General features: G+C 33.9%; 1 protein-coding gene across 1 annotated transcript in view; it reads right to left on the bottom strand.

The window, feature by feature from the left end:
• Positions 1–13,434, bottom strand: part of LOC149779927 (neuroendocrine convertase 2-like) — a 150,874-nt gene that overhangs the window by 34,462 nt on the left and 102,978 nt on the right. The gene's annotated exons all lie outside the window — the stretch shown is intronic.

Raw genomic sequence — 13,434 nt, 5'->3', positions numbered from 1 at the left:
AAGAAATAATCCTCCGGTTTTTGAAATGCAAATAAAAATTTTAAGAAATGGCTTTGTTCAAGAATTTTGAATGAGCACACGTATATTTCCATGAAAAAAAGAATTAATCCTTTCAAATCCAAATGATCTGAACAAAAGTTAACATTTAACTCAAAAACTGTCTTCAGCAAAAGGAAAAAATCTGACATCAAGTGTTTTTAACCCCATGCTGATTAAATTCGCTCTAAGCATTACTTTTTAACACTAACTAGTGCGCAATTTTGGAAATGCGTGAATTACGAAATAGAGGATCACGTGATCATGTTTACATGTATAACAAATCAAATTGTCCCAGTATGACAATGATAAAAACCAACCATTTTACTCTAATATTTTTTTAAAAGTTGTTTACTTCAGTAAAAGCTATTTACAAGCCTTTGGTAACGTATCTAATACAGCCTCGATCTCACTCTTATTACTCCAACAATAAATAAATTAAGGAACGTGTTGACGTGACTGTTACTAAATTTGAATTAAGGTCGGGAACCAAGTCATCCTTATGTTTACAGAAATGAACAGTGAAGGTACGAGTTCCTAGTAAACAAAACTACATTATTTTGACGTATAATACAATTAAAAAATAGAAAGATGTGAAAAATTACAAACAAGTCAATCAGATATAAATTAAATCAAATATGCATAACAATATTTATACTTTCTAAAAAGAAATACAAAACATACAATATGTGTCTTTTCATAATCGAGAAAATGTTTTGAATTCTTGCAAATCAATGTCGAGGTCCGAATGGGTCAATGCATTTGACACAGATAAAGTATTTCCAGCATCATAATTCTAACAGATAAGTGTACGGGAATTTTAAGTGGTAAATAATGACTACGGTTCTCAGCAACACATTACATCTTCATACACAATTTAACATATGATATTTAAAAGCACTAGGGTTAGGGTTACGGTTAACCCTAAACCCTAACCCTAACCCTCAACTGTTTTTTTTTATTTTATGGGGTAACGTCGCTGGATATTTACCATGTTTACTCGGAGATCTCTGTGAAAGATGTCAACCCCATCGTCGACAACTGCAATATAAATCCCCCTACCAGAGTATCCAAGATTCCATGCCTCAATTACCTTCATTGATGGCACCACGAGACCGTTCTGATAATGAGAGAAATATACTACAATGATGAATTTGATAATACCAAGAGACCCAAAATGTACAATTATGAATTTTGGTCTTTTAGTAATAGAGTTATAGATTTCAAGTCAGGCACGTAAATTGACCATGTTCAAAGCTCTATCAACAATGGAATTATACTAATGACATGCAGAAAAGGGGTGCAAAATGATATCCTTGACCGTGACCTTTAAGATACAACCTTGACTGTGCTAAGTGCCGTGTCATTAAATTGAGAAGACAAGTGAACCAAGGTTCATATCTATACTTCCTGAAGCCTTTGAGACATGGAAAAAGGGCAAAGAAAATATTTTCTGTCGTTTACCTCAAAGATCGAACCTTCAAAGTCTTGGGCAACACATCTTCCAGTGACAATATCAATCGATCATGTTTCGTCGATTTATCTCCTATTAAGAATGTGGCAGAAACTCACCATTTACCTCTGAACTTGATTTTAAAGATAAACCACTCCGCATGTGGTTTGCAGCATACACTGTAGTGTTGGATAAATATAATATATCAAGTGTCGTCCATTTAATACAAACGGTTTTAGCCTATGAAAAATAAAAGGAAGGTATTATGGAAAACTCAAAAATTTCCATTGTCACTGACCTTGAAGATATTATTCCCAATGTGGTATGCAAGATACTGTCTTGTGATAATATGCAAGTATATCAAGTTTCACCCGTTTATACTTGACAGCGGAAAGGAAAGTGCCTCATTAAGTTAGAAATATAAAGTTGTAACCTCAAATATATTACCGCAACTGTCGCATGTAATAAACTCTCTGGTGATGATATATAAGCACACCAGATTTCACTTTATCTTACACAAATCAAACGTTATAGAAGGAAAGTCAGAATGTAATGCCAAACGTTAAATATCGGTCGTGACCTTGACTTTGAAGATATTGCACAATGTAGAAAGCGACACACCTTCTTGTTTTGGTACAAATGTATATCAAACTCGAAACATATTTACTAGGTGCTGAAACTTGTAAGAAAGAAGTAATAGTGTCAGAAACCTGAACATACTGAGCCGTGACTTTGACTTTGAATGTAGTATGCAACATACATTTTTACTAATGATATACAAGCGTACCTAATATTAGCCCTTCATTTCAAACTCCAAAGTTAAAACAGAACAAAACCAAAATGAACCGAATGTATGAATGAAATGATGAAAGGAATTGCTAATAGCAATAATATTATCAAGATGACGTCCGTCACACAACACGTTCTTGCGATTTTCAGATTAATCTATGGCGGAATTAGAAAAGTGTCATACAAGAGTATGACAGATGGTGGTAAAAGGTAAGCTGCAGTTAACCAATTTTATAGTTACGACTCTGTCGAATACACACCAGCATATTCCAGCCTACGTCGAATGAAATACATGTCTGACTGTCAACTTCTTATAACATTTAGCTACTCTCTCGGTCTGCTCTGAGCATAAAGAGGTAACACTTTCGACACATACCACAGCCCACATATCCACCCAGTAGGCATCTCGAGATTTCGTCACTCGCTTTTCGTAAGTTTGCTCCTCAACCAGATCAACCTTAATAATAATAATAATAATAATAATAATAATAATAATCAAGTGTATATCATGCAATAAATGTTGGTCAAAATATATTCAATGGGTGATACGTGCAGGATACCAGAAAACACAGAAAAATAGGCCAGTTGGGTCTGCCGATGTATGCTTGAGCAAAACAATAAATCAATTATTCAATGCTACATGAAACCTGGCACAGTGTGAAGAGTTTAGAAATGAAAATTGCGTGTACTCCAGACAGAAAGTATGAATCCCCAGAAGTACAAATAAAATAAATCAACAAAACTTCAAATGTCTCTAAAACGTGTACGAACTGGTTTCTATGATACTGTAGAATAAAACAACATATCATGGTGGAAAGAGACATTGAACTGGAATCATAGATAAGGAACACTGAGAAGTCAATCATGGCCACAATATTGCATAAGGTGAAAGATTATCTCCCCTAAAGTCCGAGAACAAGTAATTTATCATGCCTGAGGTACAAAATGGTCACGCAAGCGCTTCCATTAATTAAGAGGGAAAGATTTGCACAATCAAACATCTTGCTGAACGGTGATGCAAGTATCCTCAAAGGATATCAATGACTTTGGCAGCGTAGTAATAACGTCAAAGAAGGTTAATAATGATGAAGATTAAACTGAAGATTTCGTGATATCAGTAGATGACAAAGGTTGAAACATTACGTAAAATGTAGGCGGTTGAAAGGAGTAAATCAAGAACAAATACACCTGGGAACAATGCATACATACATACATACATACATACATACATACATACATACAAACACATATAAAACCTGTGAAGTTCAATAAAAGCAAAACAAGTACAGATTAATAGATACGAGGACAAAGTATAGCAAAACCGATTATTTCAATCGTAATAAAGACAGCTATATAGAATGATACAATACGAAATCAAAATCAAAGACATTTCTATGTCTGTAGCAGAACCTCACCAGAATTTGGCTGGAGAAAACTTCTTGCCTTCCTTGATAAGAGGAAATATTGACAATGTAACGCATAGAAAATTGTTATAAAGTACCCATTTAGTAAACCCAGAAGAAATTTACCTGAATACCAAAATCCTTGCTTCCATGCGTGCTTCCTCATCTGAACAGATGATAGACTGTGAGAGAACACCAAGTGTACCACGACGACGAATTCCAAAAATGAAAGAGGATGCTAATGACTACAATTGCAAGAAGTATCGCAATGGTATAACACTTGTCATATGAATGACTTATCTCTTGAACTTTTTTGAACTATTCGAATAATCAGAAGCACTGGGTAAATCCTAAGAAATATCATAATGTATTAGGGAGACAACTTACGAGCAAAAGCACGATATTGGGGTGAATGATTCAAACGGATATCTTGTAGGAATATAGGCCATCACCACAACATTATTCATTTCGTAATGACATCCAAGTACTGGATGTTTACAAGGGGGAAGTGATTAAAAATACAAAATAATAAATATAACATTGTCACCATTTACCGGCGATTTATTTGTTGATTTAAGGTTGATAAAAGTCTACAGCAAGCTTCCTTCAGAAATATGTGAGAACCCTGCAGATAACTGAAAAGCATAAAGGCAATAGATACTAAAAGTGATAATGTAAAAGCCTTTACTCCTATCAGTTCTCAGTCAAACATGTTCTCTGGTTAGTGAAACATGTTGTGTAGGCATAAACCTCCATTCAAACGTGAGCTTTCAAAGAAATGGTGAGCATCTGCTTTCCGTTACAATAAAATGTGTGGGTCTTCAATGGAGACCACTTTATCTCGTGTGATCATGTTGACAAGAAATTGTGAGAATGATTAAGACCAAATTTGTAAATATCCTTAATTGTATTTCCTCCTTTCATATTCGTAACTTGCTAAGCATTCGGGATTCCATTTTGATTAAAACTATAAAAACAGAACTTTGTGTAAATTTAAACGTAATAGCTATATTCACGTGACATAAGGAATGGAAACTGCAAAACAAAATAGCATCGTATTTTTTTCAGTCAGGAGCAAGATTTAAGCGATTACGTAAATAGGGTATCTTCGTGTGTCAACATATGTATTAAATAGAACATATTCTCATCCAAATAGTTATTTTTTTACTTTAATACGAACCCCTTCGATGACCTTTAGCTTTCTTTTGCTCTTGGACTCGACGTTTGCGAACTTGACCTTTCCTCCGTACCCATACCCTTTTGTTTCTTCCACCAGAGTTCCATTTTCCTGTAGCAAAAACGTTAAGCATTTAGTATTTAGTAGTCGTCTTGTTTTTCACCCATAAATAATTTCTAATTATGCTAGCACGTGCAATATACACTTCACTTCATCGTCTTTCGCAGTTCGAGAGACATTTAAGCTCTTCAATGATTATAAATTATATATGTACAATATCAGAATCATTATTAACAAATATCATTCAATGAAACCATTTCGTTAAAATGTATCATAGTTACCGCAGTTGTGTAGCCTAAAGTAAGTCTTTGTGCCTTTGCAAATCAAACTTGCCAGGTATTCCTTGTTTACTTTACAGTAACTTTTATGATAGCACTTATCTTACCCACAGATAATTCCACACAAGTCTGATTATCCTGTTCTGCTATTTTAGGTCGAAATTAGTTTTTAGGTCTTGCCAAGGGTACGATCTGTGATAAACATGTCAGGCGGTTTAAACAAAATTGAAGTGCAACCTGTCATGACTGAATTTGATCGGTTAGCATTGGTGCAATCGGTGCACATTTCAATCAATGACACATCGCAATATTGATCGTTCCTTAATTCTGGTTCTGAGTTTAGAATAAACTGACTGGTCAGAATCGTTTTGTCCTCACAATCTTTGAATTTATTTATGATTGTATGATGGATTTTACAATTTAAATTTTCCATTCGCATCAATTTATATGTCAATTGTTTTAAATGTAGATAGTTCCCTCCATTCATTAAGCAAAATATCAGCCAATTATTATATTCTAAAATGTATTATTTTTATTGCAAAAGGTTTCATTAAGGCCCTACAAATTGTTGGCTGCACGAATTATGTCGGTCTTAATACATCTTGAGTTCACTAAAATGTATTTGAAACATTAATTTGTAGTGTAAACAGATAAGAATGTAACCATACGGAATTGGGCCTACTGGATAACCTAAATCTGGAAGAGACACGAATCTTTCTCATCGATGACCTCTTCTTTTCAACAACCAAGGACACTCTTGATTCTATCAAATAAGTTAGCAGGATGTTAGGAGGACCAAGGTAGCTCAGTTGATAGAGTATCGAACTCGTGTTCCAAGACTTGTGAGTTCGTTTCCCACACAGGCTACCCCTTGGCAGCTTTCCCGATTTGTCCTTTGAAAACACACTAACATTTCCTCTTCAGGAATTGCTAATGATATGTTTAAAGTGCCATTAAAATATGCAACCAACAAACCACTTTCGGAGTCTACCTTACTAATTATCTCCATAATTATATATCTTAAAGTACGACTAATAATAGTGTCACCAGTCGTTGACGATTGCATTGTTACATAATATAGGTTAGCATACACTGACATGGTCCCTCAAAAGACATGGTCTATCAGAAAAACATATAGGAACTTTCAACTTTGATAACTCAAACGTATTTATGAGATTTATTTCAAATTTCAACTTTGCGTATTTCCGTTTGGAGCAATAAGACTGCAGAATGTTACAATTTCCCTCCAATAAGAAAACCTTCCCAAGATAAATGATTGTGGGTTGAGTCCAGAGAAAATACATCAACTAACAGTGTTTTTTAGCGCTGACATCGCGATAACCTAATAATAAATCTCTCGTATCACACGTTTAAACTCATTTGCCCATACCCGCCCTTCCCTTCTCAGTGATTAATGGTAAATTCAAAATATACGTATTTCATATATTTTTTCAACGTAACATTTATTTCACTATGGTGCACCTTTATTTATTTTGTTCTAACACAACAATGAAGCGGAGCTTATGTCTTGCACTCCAACTATCCCTTTTTTGACGATAGATCAGATCACGTGTGTATTGCCTCAGACAATTATTTAACCACATACTATATGAATTTAAACTAGATTAAAGGACAAGAGAACTTTCAAAATTTAAAATAAGGATGAAAACATCCCTCAGATACGCTTACCATCCCCAACATACAAGTTCAACAATTTCGTCGTGACAATGGTATGTGCACATACTTTTGACGTTACATGACTATAACAGGTACAAATAATAATAAGTACTTATCCATGCAAAATATAAATAATAAAGTGAAATTTCAGTTAACATAATAGTTAATGTAGGTATTTGTATCAATCAAATTGATCCATGATGCAATAAAACAAATTTAGGGACAAGAAAAAATATATTAATCAAAATTAACTGAAAGAAATTTGCATTTAAATCCGAAAGAAAAGGTCCTAATATATGTATAAATACACTACAGTATACAGAGTGTAAACAGAGTGTCTATATGATAAAAGTATAGCTGTTTATGATGATTCTATAACCCCAGAACAGATCAATGTTTGCTGACAAAGATTTTTGTACCTATAGGCTTGCCCACTGATTCATATCTTAAACATTTCGGAGATCCACGTATACGTATATGTATACAGATATAAGGCCATCAAATGCAAATTATATGCAAGAACAAAGGCAATCAATTAATGAATCCTCTCAACTTTCAATTCTATGAATTTGCGTATATAGTTGAAAAACATGAAAGTGCACCGTATCAGGGGCCAGAATAGATAATATATCTTGTTCATGATGCAAATTTCTGATGCATAGCTATCTAAAGGGGGGGGGTGGGGCGGGTGGTCTAAAGCGCTCTCCGTTACGGATCACTGCCATCTCACCTCTGACTGCGTGGGTTCGAGTCTCGGATTCGGCCAATGTGGGTACGTGAGAATGCTTGCCAGTAGCTTTTCGAGGGTCAGTGGTTCTTTCCGGGGATTTCCCGGATTCATCGTCTACCATTAATACTAGCCGCCATGTATAGTCTATCGTGTGCTGAAAAATTGAGTTAAACCCTAATAACAACAACTATCTAAATGTTAATCTTTATTTAAAAAAAGGTATTTGAAATAATAAGAATGATAAGAAATGGTATAATAATAACTACCAACCAGAGTATCGTCTGTTACATTCGATGGTAAATTTGGGTCCTCTGCACTGTAAAAGTCAGGCACATTGGTCTGTAATATAATAGATAACAAACGTGACTAAAGGAATTATTTATTTAATAAAATCTGATATACGATACTCGACAAAATAAATGCAGAGAAATATTTTGTAATAAAATGACCCTGCACAAACGTTTTTAGAGGCGTATCTATTGTAATAAAGGGACTAATGAACTCCACGTTTCAACAGAGTTCGTAAATTATACAGATAGTTGCACATCACTATTTGTTCTACAATTTCTTCTTTAAATTAATTTTCTCTTGTAATGAATTGGAGTTCACGATGCACAATTAAGTCTTGATTATAATCCTTAATCTAAAATTTGTGTACATTTATTTTGCCTAGGAGACAGCAATTTTAGATGCATCTAGAAATGCTTGCTCCAAGTTTTCTTGACAAATGACCCAAGCGTCTGCATCGTTTCTAAGGTGCATGGACGAAAGTCTGGTACCCGGTATTCTTTAAATGACAGAAGGCATTTGCAACATAATGGAATTTATACATTGGTGTTTAATGCCACATGACAAACGTGTGTAAGGTATTGTAGACTGATGGGTCCATTTCTATATTTAACGATAAACCCAGCTGCTGGATATTAGTATAAAACGATCCACAAATATTTGATTTGCACTTGTTCTATGCAAACAAACGAAACCAGATGCCATACAAAGAGCTGTGCTTTCAATATAACAAGGTAATTCAGACGTTTTGCAACATTTTCTCTTTTTTCTTTACTGTACTGCATGCGTATAGTTTATTATTTTATACTTTTTGCAAGAATTATGTGCACTGAGTAAATATTTTATTCATTGTCAAGTTGAATACCACATTATATATAAAACATGAATTCGACCGAATAGCTTAGACGACGTGTTCATTTCAAACAAATTTACAAATATACTTGAATTGACCATGATTATATGGCATGTGTGAAACCTTTTTAACTATCACCATTTTCTACAAGAAGGATACAAGTAATCTTCATGAATGGTTTTAGAATTATAGAGAAACAATTATGAAAATGATGATAAACATCGGTAAATTTAATGAAGAGTTGATAGTAATGTAGTACCAAAAATGAGAATGAAACAACCATAAATTTTATAAATTAGCCGTAAACACTTACCTCCTTTGCAATGAAACCTTTACTTGATATGTCATTTAAACATTTATTTTTCTCTCTATTACATTTTACTAAGTATTGACTTGTTTTAGCAACTCTGAAGTGAAAAATACAAAGATAATAAAATAAGATAATACATGCATATGAAACTTTCATTGCTTTCTTTGCAGCTGCACAGACGAATGAATTTGCCAACACTGCTTCGTTTATTTGTACTGTATTTCTTATCTTATTTCCGATTGCAGTTCTGTTTGTTCTGTAAATATTTACAAAATGTACCATGTGACTGGATACGGACAAGGAAGCTTTAGATCAACGTGTAGGGTTTGGCCATTTACATTGCATGAAACATTTCAGTCAGCTCAGGATCATGTGTTTTCATGTATTCGTTGACCGTGCACCCGATACCCTTTGGCTTGATTTACAATTACGTATACTTACTTAGAGTTTTCATGTTCAAGTGTCTAGGCTTGCGACAGAAGGGTTTCGGTTCTAAAAATGTAGTGCCAATTTTATAACTTTTTTTATACGCTGATATATTTGCACTTGCTTTTCACTACTTTGGCGGTATCAGAGGTCATTTTACTAACTTTACCACACAGATATATTCGCGTCATCACCAGAAAGGTTTTTATTTTCACGACAATCTTTAGACAATCTAGTTGTTTTTATTGTTTTCTTTGCGTCGATGTCAGAGTGACTTTTCCTCTTGGTGCGCTTTATTCAAAAGCAATTAATGTCCAGAATCGATTCTTAGGATCTTTATTGGAAACTGTATTTTATACCTTTCTTTCACGAAGTATAACATGTATTGGCATAGCAAATTCAAATACATGTAACATCATTAATGTATCTAAACCGTACGATTCCTTGACAAGAAACGCAGCAAGACTCCACATATACTTTCGATTCTTATAATGAATTTAAAGTTTTATCAGTATCAAACTTTAAAGATTTTATTGCAATATCATAGTTATAACAAGAAAGCATAAATTTCGACTAAAATAAAAATATGACCACCAAGTTGGACACGTTGAAAACAGTATAATCTAAGCTACCAACACGTCATAGTACTTTCTATTGACACTATTTTCTAGCCAATACGTCATAGTATTTTCAATTGACACTATTTTCTAGACAACTCGTCATAGCACTTTCTATTGACACTATTTTCCAACCAACACGTCATAGTACTTTCTATTGACATTGTGTTATAGCCAACAGGCCAGAATACGTTATATTGACACTACATTTTAGGCAATATCAGCGTCATGCCATAAATGGTTCTTGTGTTTTTCCTTTTGCGCTGATTTAATAATCTCTGTCAGAGGAGCAATTGGTCTACTCTTAATGTTATTTTATTAAGATCGTCATGAGGCCTGGTAGTTGAAGTATCAATAAATTTGAGTTCAAAGAAGGTTATACTGAAAGACCGGCATGAGGCGTGGCAGTTGAAGTATCAGTGCATGTGAGTTCAAAGAAGGTTGTACTGAAAGAATATGCACGGTTTTCATTGGAATTCTAAATTTTATAACAGTGCTTTAGTCGAAAGGGTTTGAAAATAAAATCGAAAATAAAAATAAAATTGGAACTTTAGCAGCGCATTAACAGAGGTAGCAGTAAAATATAGAACAAAAACAGAGTACTCTAATTAAATCAAGATAAAAAAGCAATTCTTTTCTTTCACCCATTTAATCTGATACAAATTTGAACGTATGTTCTAAGAACAAAACAATAAAATATTGTATTTAATATTATATCTCGCCTGCTTCTCTGGTACAGTACATATTCCAGAAACGTAGAATAAGCAATTTAGCATGAAATGATCATCATTGCAACCACTATTTATTTGCTATGTAGTAACATAAGTTACTAACGCAGACGAATGCACACATGAGACTTCGTAACCATATAAGCAACAGTGTCTTATACTAAGGAAACATAGCTACATGCAAATGCAAGAATGGTACAATTGAATGGAGATGGAAAAGGACATATATGTCACTTCTAGTTATATGCAGCGTTTCATCATCTTAACAAGCCAAGGATCTTTGACGCACTCATTCTAAATCTCGATCCCCTAAGTTATGCATAAAGTAAATAGGAAACATGTTTTCATCGATAAAAAGAAAAAAATATTGTCTAATAAACCTTTTTCTTTACACCATTAGTGCCGTGGATGCACCATTTTCGAAGTTTATTTTACTTTTTCTCGCTTTGTGTGAGACAAACAGTCCTATATTTCCTGAAAAACTGTTAATAACAGGCGGGCACACCATTCGGTTAGGACTGGTAAACCGTTCGTTTGCGAAATTAAGAAAGACAGTCCATCAAGGATGCACCGTTTTAGTTCAAACTATAAAAACACAGCTTCTAAATATCTGTATGAAAGAAAATAAGTTGATAAAAATGGCGCTCTATTGTCCTCTAAAAATCGAAAGAAGTGGAAAGGTACATGCGGATGGTGGTTCACAAATGTATATGTTCAAATCCCCAAACCGATATGTATTTTATTAACTATTTTAATGCTGCAATAAAGACAACTTAAATCGGCCATGATCCCTTCTCTTCACACTCCCAACGAATCAAATATCATATCGTCAGGTAGATTTGCTAGAGGTGTATAATTTGTTTTATTGATCATAAGGTAGGAGGAGTGTAGCATACAAAACATTTATCAGAAATGCTATTTGTTTATGGTAATAGATCATTATGTCAATAAAGTCAGTGAGAATTGGTTATGCATATGCAATGTATGTATTGTCAACGAAAATCAATGGCCTTTTTGAGTATGTACACTCCTGGTTGTAAAAGAATGTTGACCATACCGTAAAATTACCGTAAAACTAAATTCATAGAATACTTATGATAAGATTTCATGCTCATAAACGCCTTGCTTTTCACTAGCATTCATATTTTAAGAACTTCCAAGATTTTTTTGTTTCTTTGTCAATGTAATGATGAAATAAAGAATTCATACAATCACGAGTGCAGCGACATCAATGATCGGCAGATGAAGGCATCTATATAAGTGTGTGGTCATGTGGTCAGATTCAAACAAATATCAAGAAATATACACATGCAAACAGAAAAGCAGATGGATAAATGTATAACAGGCAGCACGCATACGTGCATATGCGTACATAAATTGTTAGGAAGGTAGAAAGATGCAGAGAACACAGAAGGATAAAGTCATTATGAAGAAAATCAATTTAAGACGATAATAGAACTTTATACTCTAACATCCGACATTCACACGAAATACACGAACAAATAAAATACATTGAAGAGGTTTTGGCACCTTCTGACTCTCCGACCTGAACCATTTCTCCTCTTACAATATTTTGAAGAAATACAAAAGGACAAGATTTGTGTTGTACTTGCCTTCATAGATCGATGATATAACTGGTTTTTAATTACTATTGTTTACCTTATTAGAATAATTCATGTTGAATTTTAAATAAAATATTTTATAAATGAAAATATGATAAAAATATTACTAATTAATGGACGATTTACCTCCTTAATTTAAAAAGTTGTTTCACTTATAACGACCCTGAAAGGTCGGTAATTACTTTGGATAATTATCGTCAATTATTTCCTCAGTATCACTTTCATGAGGTGGGTGTTTATAAGTAGTAAGGACACATGGATATAGTTAAAGAAATATTAATTAGATTCGTGTACTCGACGTAACATAGTCAGGGTTTGAAATAATTGTTTTCGAAAATCCTCTCTTTTACGAATCCAAAAAAAATATCACCAGAAAATCCCCAACTGAATATATATTCCATGGGAATTTCTGTTGGATTTTATTCTAATCCTAAGCATCTTGTCTAAATGTTTCAATTTTGGCAAAGCACTGGCAAAAACTCTCCGAAGTGTATCTATCAAGTACCATAAAATAGCTTACCGTGTAAAAATGTATTTTCCGACAGCAAAAATAAGATTTTCTCCCATTCTGCCTGTTATTCTAGGTTGAAACACGAACAATGTATAGCAACATATATCGATTATACAGATGTTTGTGCTTCCCTATCGAACTGTACGAAGGACTGAATTTGATGTTTGTGTATTCTGATGTCGTCAAATATAACGTCGTAGGAAATACAGCTGCGCCGTCGCTGAGAGTCATGCCTTTGAAAGTGGGTTCTGCCATGGCTGCCTACCATGAAGGAAAAAACATGTATCACGATCACCGACAATGTGTAGATCCTCATAAACGTCCTGTCAGTAAATTTTTAATTTAGTATAAAAGCTCTTGGACAAAATACTTCTCGAAAGGAAAAGTTCCGAAACCATTTTCTAACGAAAGAGATGTATTATGTGCACTAAAGAGTCGGTCGATATATGTTAAGATGAGAGTTTAAACCTATGGTC

The sequence above is a fragment of the Sinohyriopsis cumingii genome, chromosome 16 (assembly GCF_028554795.1).
Source record: "Sinohyriopsis cumingii isolate HCF-2022 chromosome 16, ASM2855479v2, whole genome shotgun sequence".
Classification (NCBI taxonomy): Eukaryota; Metazoa; Mollusca; class Bivalvia; order Unionida; family Unionidae; genus Sinohyriopsis; species Sinohyriopsis cumingii.
The sequence above is the reverse complement of the archived record's forward strand: the minus strand, read 5'-3'. Positions and strand labels throughout refer to the sequence as shown.